The sequence below is a fragment of the Cnephaeus nilssonii genome (assembly GCF_951640355.1).
Source record: "Cnephaeus nilssonii genome assembly, chromosome: X".
Lineage (NCBI taxonomy): Eukaryota > Metazoa > Chordata > Mammalia > Chiroptera > Vespertilionidae > Cnephaeus > Cnephaeus nilssonii.
In genome coordinates, this window is record NC_137071.1 from 124,283,301 (window position 1) to 124,305,230 (window position 21,930).

Genomic DNA, 21,930 nt, shown 5'->3' on the forward strand with positions numbered 1-21,930 from the left:
GAGAAAGCCAGCCGCATCCTCAGTTGCCAGCCCTCTCTGCCTGTGCGCCTCCGTACCTCTGCCTTCCGCAGCTCCTGTGAGTCTCAGTGTGCTTTTCTCTTTCCTTCTAGTTGTAGAATTTCCACTCAGCCAGCCTTCCTGTGGTTCTGGATGATGTCCGTTTTGTCTTTTAGTTGTAGTTTTGAAATTGTTGTGCGAGGCATCAGTTCAGGTGTTTACCTATGCCACCATCTTGGTTTCCTATTATCCCAGCAAAAATCTTAGAAGAAAAAATGTAAAATCGCAGACATCTCATGTAGCAAAATATTATTCCCATTTTAACCACATTCTGGCTTTATTTTAATTGATATAACATTCATACATTTTCTTCCAATCCTTTGGATATACTTCTGAGTCTATTTTGCCAGCAAGATTTTACTATATGCAATCATTAAATACAAAAATGCATTTGACATATCTCCTAAAGCTTGTCTGTATTTTATGCTTTCTTCCTAAGTCATCTATCACACATCTATGCATCTAAGTACCACCTGAGTGCTGATTTTTTAAAATGTTCATTATATGAAATTCAAGCAATACAGAATACAGAGAAATACAAAGAAGAAAGCAAAAAAAAAAAAATCACCTTACAATGCCACAAAACAGCTGTCATTAACATTAGGTGAACATCATTTCAGACATCTCCCAATGCATGAGAAAACGTTGTTATTAAGTCATTCTGTAAGAAGATGAACTGGTGAGCAATTTTCTTCTGTTCCTTGGGTTATGATTTCCTTCAAATTGCGTTGTAAACCTGTCTTTGCATATCAAGTTCCTGTTTACATTTTTGCTTTACTGCATTTGCATAATAGCCCACTTCTTTTCATCTTGCTCATACTTAAATGGAAAGCCGTGTTCACTCTGCTCTTTTCTCTGACATGGAGTGGGTGAATTCTCCCACCCTCATACTTATCATCTGAACATTTTTTGCCCCCTTCTCACGACTACACTGTAAGCATTGTGTCTAGCTGTCCATCTCGCTGTACCTTAGGGGTCACAGGATGGTGCTAGTAGGGGTGGTGGTAAGTAGTCGCTGGAAGGGCTGGGCTCCACCGCTTTCCACATGTATGGCATGAGGTTCCTTCCTTGTTTTGTTGCGGCTTGGTGTGCTTTGTGCTGGATTTTGCTATTTTTCTTTTGGGTTCAATTTAGCTGTCATTGGAGGAGAGAACTTCTGTGATTTGACTTTATGCCACCATGCTTTTCCCTGGCAGCTGGCAGCATAATTTTTATTTCCAGTCTGGACTTCCCTTTTGCTCTCTAGGTCCATATAACCAAAAGAGTCATGGGCATCCCCTCTTTATGTTGTGGCAATCAGTGTCCTTGTCCTACCCAATTACAATTGCCTGTCCAACCTTTCCCATGTAGGTATTTCATAGATTCCTTGGTTTATTTTTTTCAAAAATCATATATGAGCATTTATTCCAATAATACTAGCAGTGTGAAAGAGCAGCAGGTCATCCACAAAAATCTGCTCTCCCCTCCCCATTTGCCAGCTGCTTATATTGGGTAGAAGGGAAAAGATTATGTGGAAAAGTAAGAATTACAGGCATGGGAAAGTAGGCAAGGTGTAATGGTTACAGGCAATAGGGCTGGGGGTTGCAAAGGGTGGGCGCCTCTGGGACTAGAATGTTTCAGCCACGATGTTGTAAATCTTTCCATAACGATAGGCAGCTCTCAGAAAAGAAGAATGGACTGCATTCCGATGTTAGCTCCCATGTCCCAGGGCGTACAACTCTCAGCCAGGTTAATGTGCTTTCTCTAATCAGAACAGCACCATCATGGTTAACAGAGCACGATTAACATTTCTTTTTGTTGTTGTTTTGTTTTGTTACTCTTCACCTGAGAATATTTTTCCATTGATTTTCAGGGAGAAAGGAAGAGAGAGGGAAAGACTGAGAGAAACACATTGATTGGTTGCCTCCTGTATGAGCCCCGACCAGGGCCTGGGCCGGGGAGGAGCCTGCAACCAAGGTATATGCCCTTTATTGGAATTGAACCCAGGACCTTTTGGTCCACAGGCTGACACTCTATCCACTGAGCCAAACTGGCTACGGCTAAGATTAATATTTCTTATAATTATAGCTAGTCCCCAATATTGTATTTCTGCCCCTATCATTCCCCACTGTTATTTCTGTTATCTCATATCTATGAGATTAGTTTTAGGTAAAAAGTCTCATCCTGATGGACTGCATTTGCTTCTGTCTTGAAAGCAGTTCATGGGGTGGAATATAGGGAATGCAGGATCTAAAAAGAGGAAGACACTGAATACAGCAGCAAGCAATCAGACTACAATAATGAACAGGAGAAAAATCAAACCTGATTCTTACCCTAGCCGGTTTGGCTCAGTGGATAGAGCATCAGCCTGTGGACCAAAGGGTCCCAGTTTTGATTCTGGTCAAGGGCATGTACCTTGGTTGCAGGCTCCTTCCCGGCCTGGGCCCTGGTCAGGGCTCGTGCAGGAGGCAAGCAGTCAATGTGTTTCTCTCACATTGATGTTTCTCTCTGTCTTTCCAGCTCTCTTCCACTCTCTCTAAAAAGGCAATGGAAAAATATCCTTGGGTGAAGATTAAATAAATAAATAAATAAAATCATTATTATTTAAAAAAAATCAAGCCTGATTCTCTAGAACTTCCTACCTGACCCAGCTCAGCTCTTGATTTATCCCATGTGCAGACCTGGAGGTGGCATTCAGGGCTTTTACCATGCTACAAGCACCTTGTTTCTGGGGCATAAGGGTGGTCAGTCCTCCTAAGAAACAAAGCCTCCTGATGCTGTTTGTAGGGATATATGAATAAACAGTTACCCACATATCAGAAGCCAACCAGCCAGCAATTTAGTATATCCATTAATATAAGGGAGGGTGACATTATCAGAAGTTTATATGGTTGTTATTAGATATTTAAAGACAATAACTAGAACACCTGGTAAAAGTCAGACATTCACCATGGGAAGCTACTGTAGCAAACTTTAGAGAAAACATCCCTGCATCCTTTTCCCGGACAGTGGGTCCCAATGCATAAAGGTCCTCACATGTGCAACTTTCTTCCCAAAATGAATAGAATGAGTATAATTCTATAAATTAGCAATTGGTGTCCCAACTCCTACTAGGCAAGATATAAATGTCTGTTCTACATAGGTTCCTCCTGAAAGGCAAAACTCAGAGATATTAAGAAATTATTTTGCTAAATACACCCAAATATTTTCATCTCTTCTGAATGAAATCAGTTGTCCTTCAGCCAGACCAACAGTGGTCAAGAGCACAATTATAATAAACTAGAGGCCCGTTGCATGATATATGTGCAAGAATAGGTCTTCCTTCCCCTGGCTTCACTCCCAGCTGCCCGGGAGCCGGCAAGTCCTCGCTCTGGCGGGAGCACTGCTCCTGTAGCTCCCTCCGCCGCGCCCCCTCCCCCTCATAGCAGGCATCCCGCCCCTCCCGGCTGCTCCGTGCCTGCATATGCAAATTAACCCACAATCTTTGTTGGGTTAATTTGCATAGTCACTCCTGATTGGCTGTGGGCATAGCGGAGGTACGGTCAATTTATATGTTTGTCTATTATTAGATAAGATGTTGCCTTCGAAAGAGGATCTTGGGGTGTTCCTTGGGTTCAGTCACCCGAGATTCCTTGATTTCATGGAGGAAATGAAAACTGTTCTAAATGAGCAATCTCGTCCACAATCCTCTTAGTTATTGATTGGCCTAATGGTGGGAGTGCAAGGGAGGCTAATGTGGTAGAATAGAAATCCTACTAGGGAGAAGCTTGTCTTTCTAAACAAAATGACAAAACCTCCAAAAGAAAAGCCTTTTCTGCTTTCCCCTTCTTCCTGTTGTGGACTTGGATGCCTTGAACAGCATTTGTGACTGTGAGGGAGAAAAGCCAAGAGAATTATGGGAATGTCAGCACTGACATTTTAATTTGCTGAACCAACAACCACCTTCATCTAGGCCAGTGGTTCTCAACCTTTCTAATGCCGCGACCCTTTAATACAGTTCCTCATGTTGTGGTGACCCCCAACCATAAAATTATTTTCGTTGCTACTTCATAACTGTAATGTAAATATCTGTGTTTTCCGATGGTCTTAGGCGACCCTGCTAGCAGTTATCAACCTGTGGGTCGTGGATGTTAATGAATCATAATGTAAATATCTGTGTTTTCTGATGGTCTTAGGCGACCCTGCTAGTGGTTCTCAACATGTGGGTCGCGACCCACAGGTTGAGAACCGCTGCTGTAGAGCCTAAGACCATCGGAAAACACAGATATTTACATTACGATTCATTAACAGTAGCAAAATTACAGTTATGAAGTAGCAACGAAAATAATTTTATGGTTGGGGGTCACCACAACATGAGGAACTGTATTAAAGGGTTGCGGCATTAGAAAGGTTGAGAACCACTGATCTAGGCCTTTGGTTTTATGAAAGTTTAAGCCCCATTTGTGTAAACTACCCCTAATTAGGTATTCTGTTGCCATCTGCATTGGTATCAGCAGCCAAAAGAATTACTGTGACACATTTATTGCACACACCTCAAAATAAGCACAAGTGAACTCATGATCCTCTCCACTAAACTTGATTGTCTTCCAGTCTCTTCCACCTTAGTAACTTTTACACCATCCACCCAGCTGTAAAAACACATGAGTTTACCTTGAATCCCGCCCCCCCCCATACCAAATGCTGTGAATTCTGTCTCTTAACTATCTCTTCAGTCTTTCCATACCTGCTACCACCACTCCTGTCCAACTCAGCAGCATCTGTTGCCTGGACTATTGAAAATGATTCTTACCACATCTCTTCTGGCCCATCTCTAATACATTCTCCAAAACCAGCAATGGTCATATTTTTAAAGAAACATATCTGATCTAGTCAGTTGTCATGCTTAATATTCTCTGATGGTTTCCAACTTAACTTAGAGTTAATCCAAGCTCCTTACAAGACCTAAAAGACCTTAAGTGATGTGAACCTTGCCTACCTCTATAGATTGCTTGCCTCCATTTCATTTAGTTCTTTTTCTGGAGATTTCTCCTATTCTTTCTTTTGGGGCATGCTTCTTTGTCTCCCCATTTTGGGTGCCTCTCTGAGTTTGTTTCTGTGTATTAGGTATATCTGCTATGTTTTCCAGTCTTGGAAAGGTCGCCTTATGTAGTAGGTGTCCTGTGGGACCCAGTGGCACAGCCTCTCTAATCACCTGAGCTGGGTGCTCCAGGAATGTATCTTGTGTGGGTTATGAGAGCGTTTTGTTGTGGTTGAGACTTGATAGCTGTTGGCCTGTCCCTGCATGGGGTTGAGCCTCAGGCTGGCTGACTATGAGGATAGAATCCAGCAAGAGTGAAGGCCAGTGATGGGCAACCTTTTGAGCTTGGTGTATCAAATTTCGCCAAAAATCTGAGCATAACTCGGGTAGTGTGTCACTTTGAGGAAAAAACTAACTCCAAGACTCTAGTCGCAAATGTTTCATCCTCAGGAGCAGCAAATGTTTCATCCTCGGCATGCGGCCGCGTGTCATCAGAAATGGCTACACGTGTCAGTGCTGACACGCGTGTCATAGGTTCGCCATCACTGGTGTAGGAGATGCTGTGTAGGTGCTGACCACATGAAGCAGAATTTGCCTCAGCAGGGTCTAGTGCCTGCCCAAATCCCCCTTTGGGTATGCTTCTTGTGAAGGTAATTGGATCCTGTTCTGATGTTGTCTGAAGTCTGCCACTAGTTGTGTTGCTTCTGGAGCCTCTTGGGAGGGACTCCAGTGCAGGTCCATGTCAGATGCTACCTGTGAGTTGCCCTGGGCAGCCTGTTTGGAGCTCTAAAGTGATCCACAGTTTGTGGCTTCCCCTACTGGGATTGGGTGTGCGTGGACAGGCAATTGTAATTGGGCAGGACAAGGACAGTGATTGCCACAACATAAAGAGGGGGTGCCATGACTCTTTTGGTTATGTGGACCTAGAGAGCAAAAGGGAAGTCCAGACTGGAAATAAAAATTATGCTGCCAGCTGCCAGGGAAAAGCATGGTGGCATAAAGTCAAATCACAGAAGTTCTCTCCTCCAATGACAGCTAAATGAACCCAAAAGAAAAATAGCAAAATCCAGCACAAAGCACACCAAGCCGCAACAAAACAAGGAAGGAACCTCGTGCCATACATGTGGAAAGCGGTGGAGCCCAGCCCTTCCAGCGACTACTTACCACCACCCCTACTAGCACCATCCTGTGACCCCTAAGGTACAGCAAGATGGACAGCTAGACACAATGCTTACAGTGTAGTCGTGAGAAGGGGGCAAAAAACGTTCAGATGATAAGTATGAGGGTGGGAGAATTCACCCACTCCATGTCAGAGAAAAGAGCAGAGTGAACACGGCTTTCCATTTAAGTATGAGCAAAATGAAAAGAAGTGGGCTATTATGCAAACGTAGTAAAGCATAAAAGTAAACAGGAACATCATATGCAAAGACAGGTTTACAACGCAATTTGAAGGAAATCATAACCCAAGGAACAGAAGAAAATTGCTCACCAGTTCATCTTCTTACAGAATGACTTAATAACAACGTTTTCTCATGCATTGGGAGATGTCTGAAATGATGTTCACCTAATGTTAATGACAGCTGTTTTGGAGTGTGGCATTGTAAGGTGATTTTTTTTCTTCTTCTTGGTACTTTTTTGTATTGCTTGAATTTTGTATAATGAGCATTTTAAAAAATCATCACTCAGGTGATACTAAGATGCATAAGTGTTTGAGAGATGTCTTAGGAAGAAAGCATAGGAAAAAAGAAGAAAGAAGAGCATTAGGGGAATATTTCAAGAATTCTCATAGTTAATATTTGCCTATATTCAAATTTCTAGCAAAATGGTAGGAATGTGCTATGAGAAATTTAAGACCGGGTGTTCAAAATGGGAGAGAGTAATTAATTCTGTGATAAATGATAGTGACATGTCAATGATATGAGGACTTAGAAGTGGCCATTGAGTTTAGTAATTTTTTTTGCATTGATGATCTGAGCAAGAGCAAGTTTAGGAGTGGTTGAGGTTCAAACCAGAATAAAGGAGGTTGAGAAGTGCATGAATGAGGACAATGTCATATAGACTATTCTTTCAATACATTTAAGTTGAAAATACAGCAGCCCAAAGGGATAATTAATACTTCAAGATACTGAGAATGCCAGAAGGAGAAAGACATTACAGGTGGTGATTGAGGTTTACATAAGAGGATGGGAGGAGGCAGGTTTGGTGCAAATAGAGCTAGTCTTATACATTTAGTGGGGGAAAGGTGAAGTTGTTATTAGTTGAGAGCTTCTACTTTCTCTCTGAAGGAGAAGACAGTATCATTTGCTGAGTGTGCGGGGATAGGCAATGGAAATAGAGAGTTTATGATAATGGAGAAGTAAATTCACAAGAGAAGTATGTTAGGATTTTGGGGCAGTTTAAAGGCTTCATTTGTCACCATTTACCTAGAGTGGTAGTGATGTGCCACATGGTACGACTTTCTCTAGCTATGCTTCACAGCTGTGTGCAAGAAGTGAGGAGACAATCATCCATGGTTGGGACTTGTCTAACAGTTGCAAAGAAATGTCAATGGGGAATGCCATTGGGGGTGTTTGTAAGACAGTCATTGAAAACATGGACCATGGAAAAAACAACACAGAAGTGAGGGAAAAGAAAGAAAGGGCGAAAGTATATGGCTCAGTTCTCTAAATCATGATGAAGTCTAAAAGGTGGAGTGAAAGCAGGGGAGTATCAAAGTCTAAGAAGAGAAGGCTTTGATCAGAGTAAGATATTTAAATAGGAATTTCTGAAGTGGAGAAATTTTACTTTAGGATAAAATTTAGAATGTGATGGAAGTATAAACAACTGAGATGAGTGGAGGAAATGGACATTCGAGATGAGATCATGGAAAGAGGACCAGGCTGTTTGATAGGTTGAATATTGAATTTATCCATGATGATGGCAGGAGGTGAGATGAAGAGGACTGTGAGCCAAGTGCCAAAGTTATAAATGTATGAAGGGGGTGTGTCTTGTAGGTTTGTAGGGGACAGTGATGAAGAATGGTAGAGCCAAATGGCAGAGGCCTCAAAGGACCATGGCCCTTTTATGATAGAGGTGGGGGGTGTTGGTTGGCAGTAGTAGTGTGGAGTCATTATGACACCATCTTTACGTCTCCATTCTGCTATACGTGGGGAGTATAAGAATGAGCAGCCTCGCTACAGGGGGCAGATACAGAAGTAGGGTGAATGGGCATAGCTGGGGTTGAGTTAAGGCAGGAAGAGAAAAGCATGTTGAGAAATGCTGAGAATGTAAGGGAGTCTGTGCATCACAGAGCAGAAGTTCCAGGGAGCATGTTTTAAGATTTGCGAGAGCAAGGAGAAGGGGTAAAAAGCAGTACATGAAGGGAGAGGCATCCAGAGCAGTAGAGAGGAAACATGAGAAAATGTATTGATCTGGGCAATGAAGAGGAAAACAGGGATTGGAGGCAGGTCAGTAGATTGTGAAGATAGTAAATCCTGACCATAGGTTAATGGACACTAATAGTCAATTCTGTTGCAGACTGGTGGAGAAACTCTAAAGCTAGCATAATGGACCATGTGTTTCTGGCCCTAGAAACTTCAAGGACCCTCATGTTGTAGGGGTAGATGCAATGGTATTGCCTAGTGCACTGGGTCTGGGGTAGTAGAGAGGATGCTGCATGATCAGGTATTGTTTCTGATAGATACTTCTGTGGATGGGGATCAGTGTTGGCAAGTGCATGATCCTGGGAGTTTGTTTTATTTTGGTATAATTTTTATGGTATTAAGATGATATGATTGTCAGAAGACCCAGGGATAATGGAATCTTTCCCCAGACCACTGTTAACATTTCCTATGAAGTTCTAAATGGAGCAAAATATACAGGGGAAAATAACAGATGAAAAAAAAATGATGCAACTACAAATGTCTGCTAGCTTGATAGCACCTACTCCTGTAATGGTAGGGTCCCAGCTCTATCTCAAAGTATTACCCAGTTATTTCTCTTTCTAAGGCTCCCTATCATGCTCCATCCTGGTCACTAAGTCTCTCCAAATATTATCCAATATCCTAACTTTTAACATTTTACATGAGTTTTGCCTGTTTTGAACTTTATATACTATATAATGATATAGTGTTTTGTCTCTATCTTCTTTTGATAAACATTATTTGTGAGATTCAACCTTGTTGTGTCTAACTAGTTCATTTATTATCACCACTATTGAGTTTTACATATTGTAATACATTATTTCATTAAAATAAGAAACATTTCAAAGGGGACTTTAAAAAAAAATCAATGGTATGTGTGGGGAAGAAAATGCCAATGACTGAGTTCTGACTTCATAGAGCAAACTTACAAGTAATTATTTAAAGCCTTTAGTAACACAGAGATGTCAATTGCAACATTATTACAAGGGCAAAAATTTATCAAATAAGACATCCAATCAGAATTACAGGTTTATTTTAGAGCCTATTTTCACAGGCCATGGCAACAATTTCTCAAGTTTTGGAATCTTACAAGATAATGGTTGTACACATGATATTTCCAAGGCTAGATTTATATGAGAGAGAATGTAACAATTTCTAACAATAATGTAATTCATAGAAGTCTATTTTGCACAGAGAAACAAAATTTATATTCTTGTGAATGTTTTCAACCTAACAGTTTTTCAAATTAGTTTCTTTTAAATAGTTTGAGCTGATGAATGGTAACTCTGTAGCTACAGAGGGAGGGGACAACTTCTACATTTCTGAGATTCTCTTTTTAAAAATAATATTTTTTATTGTGAAATAAAATGTAGGTAATGAAAATCACATGGATCAAATGTGTGGCTTAATAAATTATTATAAGGTGAAAATCATACAAGTATGAACTAGAACTTTGCCAGTCACCCCAGAAGCCCCTTTCCTGTGACACACTCCATTCACAGACCCTCCTGTCCCCAATAAGAAACCATTATCCTGACCCCCCTGGCAATGGGCAAGGGGACACCTGATTGGTGGTGTTGCTCTTATATCAATCAGGGGCAAAGCAGATGTACAGTCCTTAGTTCATCCTAGCTTGATGCCTGTGTCGGTGGCCAGAGCTGTTTCATGCCTGAGGCACATAAAAAAACACCATTATCCTGAATTATATAATAATTACTTCCATGTAATTAAAAAAAAAATATCACACAAATGTGAGTTCCTAGACACTATGGTTGCATATTGTCCACAAATCTATAGATTTTCTCCTTCACATCTTTTTCACTTTCTTATCATTTATGTTTAAACTAATAATACTACCATTGTCATTGCTGGATATACTGTATTAAAGCATTTTTGGCACATTTTCTCCCCATTTTCCTCTAACACCAATTTTTAAAAATAGAGCATGTTGCCTACATAATACTTTCTCCCACTCAACCCATGCTGATTTTTAGTTCTACAGTAGTTATATATTTAATGCTCACAATCAGTCCTTTTATATGGTTATAAATGTATATCTAGAGTTGATTCTCTGGTAGCTTCTTCTTCAAAAAGGGCTCATGGGAATGACCTTCTCTGAGTCATGCATATTGATAACAGTTTCTCCATGTTATTAATACTTTGAAAGTCAATTTTACTGGATATAAAATCCTTAGTTCATACTTTATTTTTTTAATACATTAAATGTAACTCCATTTTCCTTTGGTATGAAATGTTTGTGTTGAAAAATCTGATGATAATTTAAATTTCTTTTTTCTTAGGCTTGGAGCCTTGGCATGGTGGCACATGGAAGTCTTCTGGTTCCCCAACGTGGAAGCTCTCCAAAAAGATCTACATTTCTTAACTTGGTAAGTCACAAATGATTTTTATTCATAAGTGCACAAAATATTTTCCTTTAAAGAGAGGTCCAGTAATTTTGCTAGAGCATCTTAATATTGGCTTCTCTGGGTCAACATTCTCTAGTACATAGTAAGCTCTTTTAATGTGTAAGGGAGGGGCCACGTGGTTCTACTCTTCCTCCTTCTTGCTAGTTGAATGTTGGGCAGATGCTTGGCCTAGACTCCTCTTCCCCCAGCTCTTGGCATTCAGGCCTTCTTTGATTTCTTTCATCAGTAATGCATAATTCTCATCATATAGATCTGATACACTTTTTGTTAGATATATACATAAGTATTTCATTTCTTTTGGAGCATTTATAACATGTATTGCTTAATATTTTGTTTGCCATTTGTTCATAGTCAGTGTATAGAAATGCAAATGACTTTTGTATGCTGATCCTGTATTGTGTGACCTTGCTAAACTCACTAGTCTAGGGGTTATTTGGTAGATCCCTTTCATTTTCTACATAGACAATTAGTCATCTTTGAATGAAGAGTTATTTCTTCCTTTCCAATTTACATTACTTTTCTTGCCTAATTGCTGTGGCTAGATCCTTCATTACTATGATGAGTAGATATACTTGCCTTGCCCTCAATCTTAGAGGAAGAGCATTTAACCTTTGTAGTGTAATCCCTGACACTAGTTTTTTCCCTTCTTTTTGTAATGCAAGCACCTGATGTAGTCCATTTCAAGAGGCATCCATTTCAAAGAGGCATCCACTTCAAAGGCGATTATCTCCAATAAACAAATTGCTAGTCACACTTCTAGATAAAGAGCCAGACTTTCTCCCCACCCTGAGGATCTTTTGTTTTACAGATCTTGGTTGATTTTTTTTCATTTAAAAAAATTTTTATTGTTGAGATTATTGCAGATGTCCTTCTTTTTCCCCCCATTGCCCCCCTTCACCTGGTTCCCGCCCCACCCTAGGCCTTCGTCACCCTATTGTCTGTGTCCATTGGTAATGCATACATGCATATAAGATCTTTGTTTAATCTCTTCCCACCCCCGACCCCCTTCCCTCTGAGAATCATCAATTTGTTCCATTTCCATGCCTCTGATTCTATTTTAGTCACTAGTTTATTTTGTTCATTAGATTTCTTATTTATTTTGATTTTTAGATTCAATTGTTGATAGGTATGTATTTGTTGCCATTTTGTTGTTCATAGTTTTTATCTTTTTCTTTTTCTTCTTTTCCTCTTCTTTAAAGAATACCCTTCAACATTTCATATAATACTGGTTTGGTGGTGATGAACTCCTTTAGCTTTTTCTTGTCTGTGAAGCTTTTTATCTAACCTTCAATTCTAAATGATAGCTTTGCTGGGTAGAGTAATCTTGGTTGTAGGTCCTTGTTATTCATCACTTTGAATATTTCTTGCCACTCCCTTCTGGCCTGTATAGTTTCTGTTGAGAAATCAGCTGGCAGTCGTATGGGCATTCCCTTGTATGTAACTAACTGCTTTTCTCTTGCTGCTTTTAAGATTCTCTCTTTGTCTTTAGTCCTTGGCATTTTAATTATGATGTGTCTTGGTGTGGTCCTCTTTGGATTCCTTTTGTTTGGGGTTCTGTGCACTTCCTGGACTTGTAAGTCTATTTCTTTCACCAAGTTGGGAAAGTTTTCTGTCATTATTTCTTGAAATAGATTTTCAATATCTTGGTCTATTTGTTCTGGCACCCCCATAATGTGAATGTTGGTATACTCGAAGTTGTTCCAGAGGCTCCTTACATTATCTTCATTTTTTTAATTGTTTTTTCTTTTTGCTCTTCTGGTTGGGTGATTTGCTTCCCATATTTCAAATCATTGATTTGATTCTCAGAATCTTCTAGTCTACAGTTGAATCCCTGTATATCATTCATTATTTCAGTCAGTGTATGCTTAATTTATCACTGGTCCTTTTCCATCTTTTTGGAGGCTTCCAGAAGATTCTTGAGTAACCTTCTAATTGTGGTTTTAAACTCTATATCCAGTAGTTTTCTTTCCTCCATTTCTTTCATTTGTGACATGTTTCTTTGTCTCCACATTTTGGCTGCTTCCCTGTGTTTGTTTCTATGTATTGGGTAGAGCTGCTAACTCTCCTTGAGTTGGTAGAGTGGCCTTGTGTAGTAGGTGTTCTATAGGGCCCAGTGGCTCAGCCTCCCCAGTCACCGGAGCTGGGAACTCTAGGTGCACCCCTTTGTGTGCTGTGTGCACAGTCTTGTTGTAGTTGAGCCTTGATTGCTGTTGGTATCACTGGGAGGAATTGACCTACAGGCCAATTGGCCATGAGGACCAGCTGTGACTACAGTGGGAGAGCTGCTGTGCAGGAGACATCCCTATGAAACAGGACTTGCTTCAGTGGGGCTTTGGTGCTCACTGAGTCTGCCCCTTGAGTGTGTTGCTTATGAATGTGTAGAGTTGTAATCTGGTGTGGTCTCACTCTGACCACTGGATACACTGGCTCTTGGGTCTCCAGAGAGGTGAAAAGTCAGCCATTGCCTGGGGCCACCTGACAGGAGCTACAGAGAGATCTGCAGATTCTTCCTCTTTATATTGGGTTTAGAAGTGCCCAGATGAGGCCCAGCTCTGAAGCAAGGCAGGCTGGTGCTGGTGCTAGGTGTTGGGCCTTTTATTGATAGGTTTGGGGCTCCCTGACCCAGCTGCAGCTAGAGAGATTTTAGCTTGAGCAAGGTCAGGACATTCATATGCAAAAGCTGCTGCACACAGTTTGGGTGGGGCTGAAAATTGGGTGAGGCGGGGTCTTAGGGAATCACCAGGGTGGAGCAAACAGAAATGGCTGCTAGTCAGCCCTGCAACCGGGGAGGTCCCAGCATAGGAACAATGATCCCTGCAAGCACCTTCATCTGGGAGAAAGCCACCCCTGAATTCCTGCCCTGATGCCATACAATCCAGTTCTTCCTCATAAGTGTCTGTGTGTGTCAGAGCCTTGCTCTGGTGCTGGAGCTCAGAGGAAGCGGGGACTTGTAAGTTCAGTTCATGTGCCGGCCTTTTAAGAGGAACAGCTGGGTCTCCAGCAGCCTTTGTGTCACTGAGCCCCAATCCGCACTGGTTTTTACAGCCCAGAGTTCTTAGTGCCCCTAGCAACTTCTTTTCCCAGCTCTGGGACCCTGGGCTGGGTGTCTGGTGCAGAGCTGGGACCCCTTGCTCCTCATAGGTGGCCTCTGCAGAGATTAAAAAAGCAGCACATGTGGGTGCTGGACCATCCCGTTCTGCGCCTCCACACCTCCTACCAGTCTCAGTGTGCTTTTTTCCTTACTTCTCTAGTTGTAGGGCTTTCATTTAGCCAGCTTTCTGGTGGTTCTGGGTGATGGTTGTTCTATATTTTAGTTGTAATTTTGATGTGGTTGTGGGAGGCAGTGAGTACAGGCTTTTACCTATGCTGCCATCTTCCTTTCTCTCAAGATCTTGGTTGATTTTAATAACTGACCATTTGGGCTATGTTTTTATACTCTTCCTATGCTTTAAATTGCAGCTCTAATGTTTTAAATTCACCAACAAAGAATGAATCCATGAAACCCTAGGCCCTCACCCTCAACTCAACCCTAATAAAAGCAGGACCTCACTCCAGGCATGTGTTCATTCTCTCTCTCTCTCTCTCTCCTCCCTATCTCATGACCTTGCTTTGTGCCCTTAGGTATGCTATGTAATTTCCAGGACTTCTAAATAATAAGCCTTTATCTTGTCAAAGTTTCCTGATGGTTATTGCTGAAGAGTGTCTTGCAATCATAATATGAAGCACAATTGCTGGTCCAGCCAGTATTGATAGGCTGAAACCAGCCCAAAATAGTCTAACACCATTAAGTATGATACTACCTGTAGGTTTTTTTTCTATAAAAGATGCTCTTTTCAAGTTGAGGAAGTTCCTCTCTGTTTCTTGTGTAGTGAGAGTTTTTTCTTCTTGTAATCATGAATGGATGTTGGATTTTGTTGAATATTTTTGCTGTGTAAATTGATGTGTTAATCCCACATATCAAAAAAATAAAAAAGAAATATTATATGATGATAAATATTATTTTCTTTATCCTGTTAATATGCTGGGTTGCATTGACTGATTTTTAAAATATTGAACCAGACTTGCATACCTGTAGTAAATCCTACTTGGTTGTGGTATATTATCCTTTTTATACATGATTGAATTTCATTTGTTAAAGTTTGTGGGGGTTATTCTTGGAATCTATATCCAGGAAGGATATGGGTTTGTAGTTTTTTTAAATGCAGTCTTTGTATTGTTTGGTGTCAGGATAATTCTGCCTTCATTAAATGAATTGGGAAGTGTTCCCACTCCTTCCATCCATGTTATTTTCTTTGAATGTTTGGTAAAAGTACCCAGCGAAACAATCTGGTACTAGAGTTTTGCTTTTTTTGGCAGGAGGGGGGGGATTTTAATAGTACACATTTATTTAATTTAATGATTATATGTGCATTTGTGTGGTCTATATCTTCTTGGCTGTGTTTTGGTAGTTTGTGGTTTTTGAGGATTGGTCAATTTCTGCTCCGTTTTCAAATTAAATGAACATGAATTTATTTTTAGTATCTCTTATTTTTTAAATGTTTATAATTGTGGTTAAAATATACATGTCATAAAATTTACTATCTTAACCAATCTTAAGTATACAGTTCCATAATGTTAAGTACATTTACAGTGTTGTACAAGCAATCTCAAGAACTTTTTTCATTTTGCAAAACCGAGACTCTATACCCATTAAATAACTCCCATTGCCATTCCCCCAGGCCTTGGCAACCACCACTCTATTGTTTGTCTCTACGAATTTGACTATTAGAGACCTCTTATAAGTGGAGTCAAAAAGTATTTGTCTTTTTGTGACTGGCATATTTCATTTAGCGTAATATCCTCAAGGTTCATTCACTGTGTAACATATGTCAGAATTTCCTTCCTTTTTATGGCTGAATAATATTCCATTGTATGAATATACCATAATTTGTTTATTTTTTTATCCATTGATGGACACGTGGGTTGCTTCCACATTTTGGCTATTGTGAAAAATGCTCTATGAATATGGGTATATACAAAATATCTCCTTGAGACCTTGATTTCAATTGTTTTAGATACATACCCAGAAATGGAATTGTTGAATCACATGGTAATTGTATTTTTAATTTTTTTAGGAACTGCCATACTGTTTTTCATAGAGGTGGCACCATTTTACATTCTCACCAAGGTGTACAGTATTCCAATTTTTTTTCATTTCCTCACCAACACGTGTCCTTTTCTTTAAAAAAGAAACAGTAGTCATCCTAATGGCTGTGAGGTGTCCTCATTGTGGTTTTGATTTGCGTTTCCCTAATTACTAATGATGTTGTGCATTTTTTCCTGTGCTTGTTGGCCATTTTCATTCTTTCGAAAAATGTCTATTCATCTCCTTTATCCATTTTTTAATCATGTTGTTTCTGTTGTTGTTGTTGTTGAATTATAGGAGATCTTTATATATTCTGGATATTAACCTGTTATGGGAGTGTACCCCTAGATATTCATGTTGAAGCTCTATCTCCCATATCTTAGAATGTGGCTGTATTTTGGTGATAGGGCCTTTAAAGAGGCGATTAAATTAAAATGAAGGCATTAGTGTTGGTCCTAATTCAATTTTATTGGTGTCCTTATAAAAAGAGGTAATTTAGGCACACAAAGTCACACCAGGGCTGCATGTACACGGAAGGGCAACCATGTGAAGAGGCAGCAAGGGGCTGAGGAGAGAGGCCTGAGAACAACCCAACCCTCTTGGCACCCTGATATTTGACTTATACCCTCCAGAACTATGAGAAAATACTGTAAGTTTCTGTTATTTAAGCCCCCAACTATGGACTGAATTGTGTCCCTCAAATTAATATGTTGTAGTCCTAACCCCTAATATGACTTTATTTGGAGATAGGGCTTTTAGGGGGTAATTAAGGTAAAATGAGGTCATAAGGTTGGGGTCCTAATCTGATAGGATTGGTGGCCTTATCTGAAAAAGGAAAGAGGGAGGTTTTTCACTCTCCCCATGTGAAGAGGAAAGGCCATGTGCGGACACAGTGAGAAAGCTAGGTAGAGAGCTCTCACCATAACTTGACTGTACAGGCACCCTGATCTTGAACTTCCAGCCTCCAGAACTGTGAGAAAATAAATTTCTGTTAAGTTACCCAGTCTATGCTATTTTGTTATGGTAGTTTGAGAAGACTAAGACATATTCAGTCTTTGTAGACCCATTTTAGAAGGAAGCGAGACTGAATTTGATTCCAAGAGATCTTAGTATGACAGCACGCCAGAGCTGAGCAAAGGTATCTGGGACATCACAGTCCCCTTGCTGAAGGAGAGGGAGTAAAGAAAAGGTTGTAAGGAAGAGAATTAACAGGTGTCTTGTGCCCCAGGATTAGGGGTCTTAGGTATCTTACACAATCTCCTGAAATTACTTTCTTTCATTAATTCATGTATTCATGTATTCATTCATTCGTGTATTCATCAGTTATATACTGAACACTATTTGTCAGGCTTTATGCTAGGAGCTGAATCAGGCATGATTTTTACCCTCGTATTAAGGTGATGCAATGGATTCATGAATTTTTATGGTTAGCTTAATGTCACATGTATAGGTATTTGAGAAGAGGAAGATCACTGGTATTAGGCTAATATAAAAATCAATATTATTGTAATTTTGGTTTGTAACTCCACTTGTTATTTTCTACAAGATTTAAAATGAAAATACATTAAAAGTTACAAATGTATGGTAGTGAGTACACATTGTATAAAGATGCAATTTGTGACATCAATAACATAAAATGTGTATGTAAAACAGTAGAGTTTTTGCATAAAGTTATAAGTTAAGTTGGTACCAATTCAAATTACATTATTATAACTTTAGGTTGTTGTAATGTAATATAATCACCATGATAACCACAAAAAGTCTATAGAATATAAACACACAAAATGAGAATGGTATAAAACTTGGCTCTACAAAACATTAACTGAATGCAAAGAAGGTCGTAATGTAAGAAATGAAGGACAAGAAAGAACAAAATGGCAAAAGTAATTATTTTCTTATCAGTAATTACTTTAAATGTATGCAGATTAGATTCCTAAATCAAAAGGCATAGATTGGCAGAAAGGATTTTTTAAAGTATAAAGTTGTACATCTAAAATTTATATAATGTTATTAACCAATGTTACCAAAAATTAATAAAAATTAAGAAAACAAATAATGATCCACGAATGTGCTGTCTACAAGAGACTCACTTTAGATCTAAAAGAAATGTGTTGAAAGTGAAGGGATAGAAAAAGATATACTATGCAAATAGAAACTGAAAGAGCTGGAGTGGCTATAGTAATATCAGATAATATAGACTTTAAGGCAAAAATAGTTACAGAAGAAAAATAAAGATATTGTATATTGAAAAAAGTTTCAATTCACCAAAAAGATATAACAATTATAAGCATAAATTTACCAAATATAAGAGCATCAAAATATGTGAAGCAAATATTGACAGAACTGAAGGGAGAAACAGACAGTTCTATATTAATAGTTGGATACTTAATGCCCCACTTAAAATAATGGGCATAATCATATAGTAGAGCAATAAGAAAACAGAGGACTTGTACAACACTATAGACTAATTAACTCTAATAGATACAGAATACTTCACCCAACAAAAGAATACACCCCTTTCTTAAGTGTATATGAAACAATCTCCAAGATAGATCATATATTAGACCATAAAATAAGTCTCAGTAGATTTTAAAAGATTGAAGTCATAGAAAGTATATTTTCTAATCATAATGGAATAAAACTAGAAATCAATAAGAAAAGGAAAACTGTAAAATTTACAAATATATAAAAATTAAATATACTCTTCAACTATCATGAGTCAAAAAAGAAATGACAAAGTAAATTTGAAAATACCTTGAGACATATAAAATCCTATATAATAAAAGCCTGTTAAGCTAAGTGTCCGGTCGTCCATTCAACCAATCAAAGTGTAATATGCTAATGATATCCTAAGGCTGCTCAACTGCTTGCTATGATGTGCACTGATCACCAGGGGCAGACAGTCAACCAGTAGGTTAGCTTCTGCTGAGGTCCGGCCAACCGGTACTGAGCCAGGCATGCCCTGGAGCCCTCCCACAGTCCCTCCCCGGCTGGCCAACATCCTGCATCCCTCCCTGTCCCTAATCATGCACCAGTGGGGTCCCTCAGCCTGGCTTGTGCCCTCTCATAATCCTGGACCCCTTGGGTAATGTCGGTGAGCTGGCTTCAGCCCGATCCCGCAGACCAGGCCGAGGGACACCACTGGTGCACGAATTTGTGCACGGGGCCTCTAGTTGAAAATATAACAAGCCAAAACGTAAGGAATATAGTGAGAGCCATGCTAAAAGGGAAAGTTATAACTATAAATGCTTACATTAAAAACAAGAAAGACCTCAAATCAGTATCTTAACTTTGTACCCTAAGGACATAGAAATAGAAGAGTAAATTAAACCAAAAGTTAGGAAAAGGAAGGAAATAATAATGATTAGTGTGGAGATAAGTAAAATAGAGAAGAGAATAATCAACAAACCAACATTTGGTTCATTGAAAAGAACAAAATTGACAAACCTTTATCTTGATTAAATATGGAAAAGAGAGAGAGGACTCAAATTTCTAAAATCAGAAATGAAAGTGGAGACATTGCTATCTATTTTAAAGGAAAAAAAAGGAATTATATAAAAACACCATTAACAATTGTACACCAACAAATTGGATAACTGGATGACATCGACAAATTTCTAGGAAAAATAACACCTAGCAAGACTGAAACCTAAAGAAATAGAAAATCAAAATAGTTCTTAACTAAGAAGGAGATTGAATCAGTAAATCAAAACCTTCTGAGAACCCTAGCCAGTTTGGCTCAGTGGATAGAGCATTGGCCTTTTGACTGAAAGGTCCCAGGTTCGATTCCAGTCAAGGACACATGCCCGGGTTTCGGGCTCCATCCCCAGTAGGGGGTGTGAAGGAGGCAGCCAATCAATGATTCTCTCTCATCATTGATGTTTCTCTCTCCCTCTCCCTCTCCCTCTCCCTTCCTCTCTGAAATAAATAAAAATATATTTAAAAAACAAAAACAAAAAACAAAACCTTCTTAGAAAGAAAAGCATTGGACCAGATGGCTTCACTGGCGAATTTGCAAACATTTAAAGAAGAATTAACACAAATCCTTCTCAAATTCATCCTAAAATTTGAAGGGGAAAGAGTACGTCCTAACTCATTCTAGAAAGCCAGCATTACCCTGATACCAAAACTAATGATACTTCAAGAAAAGAAAATTCAGCCCAATATCCTTATGAATATCAATGTAAAAATCCTGAACAAAATACTAGTGAACCAAATTCAGCAGCAGTTTAAAAGAATTACACATCCTGACAAAGTGGGACTTATTCCTGGAATACAAGGATGATTCAACACATGAAAATCAATGGACCTCACCACATTAACAGAATGAAGGGGGGGAAAAAACCACATGTATATTTCAATTGATACAGTAAAAGCACTTGACAACATTCAACACCCTTTCATGATAACAATACTCAAGAAACTAGGAATAGAAAAAAGTTCCTTAATATATGAAAAGCTATAGCTAACATCATAATCATTGAAGAAAGATTGAAAGCTATTCCCCTAAGATCAGGAATAAAACAAGGATTCTGGCTTTCCCCACTGCTATTCAATATAAAAGTTGAATAGTAAACATGGAAGTTTTGCCAGAGCAATCAGGCAATAAAAAGAAATAACGGGTAGTTTGAGATGGCAGTGGAGTAGGTGGATCTTGCTTGCAACTCCTCCCAGAAACAAACTGGAAGTTACAACTAAAATGGAAAAAATCACCCTGAATTACCAACTAAAAAGTATGTGAAGAGGAGACTTTTACCCAAGGACTGGCAGAAGAAGCCACCTGGAGACGGGTAGGAAGGGCAGAGAGCCTAAAGGGGCTGGCCCTGCTCCTACAGGTGGCGGGCCAAGGTTAGGGAGGGATATCTCAGCTGCGGGAGGTTCCCTCTGAGGGGCGTGAAGTCTAAACCCCAGACCAGGCTCCCCAACCCGGAACACAAGAGCCAGGAACAGGCACCCTCATAGCATTCAGCTGTGAAAGGCAGCAGCGTTTATGACCACCAAGGGGAGGCAGAGCCTGCTGGAGACAAAGCCACCCTTTTAAAGGGCCAATGCACAATTCTTCACAGCCACTTACCCTGGGCTCCTGCAGAGGAAGGGTGGTGCAGACTGGAGTTGCCTGAAGAGAGTCTGGGGTGGGTGGCTTTGGGAAGAGATGTGGGAGAGCAGCCACTAGGATCCTAGGGCTGGGTCATCCTCTGCTACTGCAGCTGCCATTTTTCTTGGAAGGAACAATCCCCTCAGAGCAGCATCAGCCTGGAGAAAAGCAATTTCCCCACCTCTGGAATCCCACTCACCCCACCCTGCATTTTAAACCCCGCTGAGTAGTCAGTGGCATAAACTGGAGCTTAGAAGACTGGGCAGTCTCAAGGGTTATTGGTGACTGGCTGGGGCAGGGTCATTCTCCCCAGTTTCCAAGGAACCTCACAGGATTTCCAATAGAAAAACTACATCTTCCCCCCCAACCCCCCGCCACTCCCTGCCCGCCCCGGCCCCGCTTCCAGCAGACACAACCTCTGGGCTCCATAGACTCTACCCACCTGACTAGTAGGGTCTCCACTCTGGCAACATCAGGGGAGAATCCGGGTCAGACTCAGACGTGTGGCTCGGGAGCAGGGAAAAATATCCACCATCTTCCCGGAAGTCTAAAAAGCACCTTCTCCTCACAGGAGATCCTGTGGCCCCATCCTCCTGATTCTGCCAGAGGCACTTTCAGAGACTAAGCCTTTTTAGTGACTAAGCCTGGCAGATTGCCAGCAAGCAGAGACAGGTGGAGGCAGGCAGAGGCAGGAGGAGGCAGGCAGAGGCAGGGGGAGGCAGGCAGAGGCGGATCCCCAGGTGCCTTGGGACATTTGCTGACCCAGCTCTGGGCCCTGTGCTAGTAAAAGCTGGCTTTGGAGTACAGCTTGGTCCTTCCCCTGTGCAGCC

At 40.2% G+C, this 21,930-nt stretch overlaps 1 long non-coding RNA gene across 2 annotated transcripts in view; it reads right to left on the bottom strand.

Moving 5' to 3' along the window:
* The window catches only part of LOC307095638, a 69,113-nt gene extending 47,420 nt beyond the window's left edge, over nucleotides 1-21,693 (bottom strand). For both annotated transcript variants that reach the window (XR_013813210.1, XR_013813211.1), the window contains exons 1-2: nucleotides 21,543-21,693; nucleotides 21,080-21,258 (exon numbers count right to left, since the gene is read on the bottom strand). This is a non-coding gene — a long non-coding RNA (uncharacterized lncRNA). The remainder of the gene's footprint in view (nucleotides 1-21,079; nucleotides 21,259-21,542) is intronic.
* Between the last annotated feature and the right edge of the window lie 237 nt (nucleotides 21,694-21,930).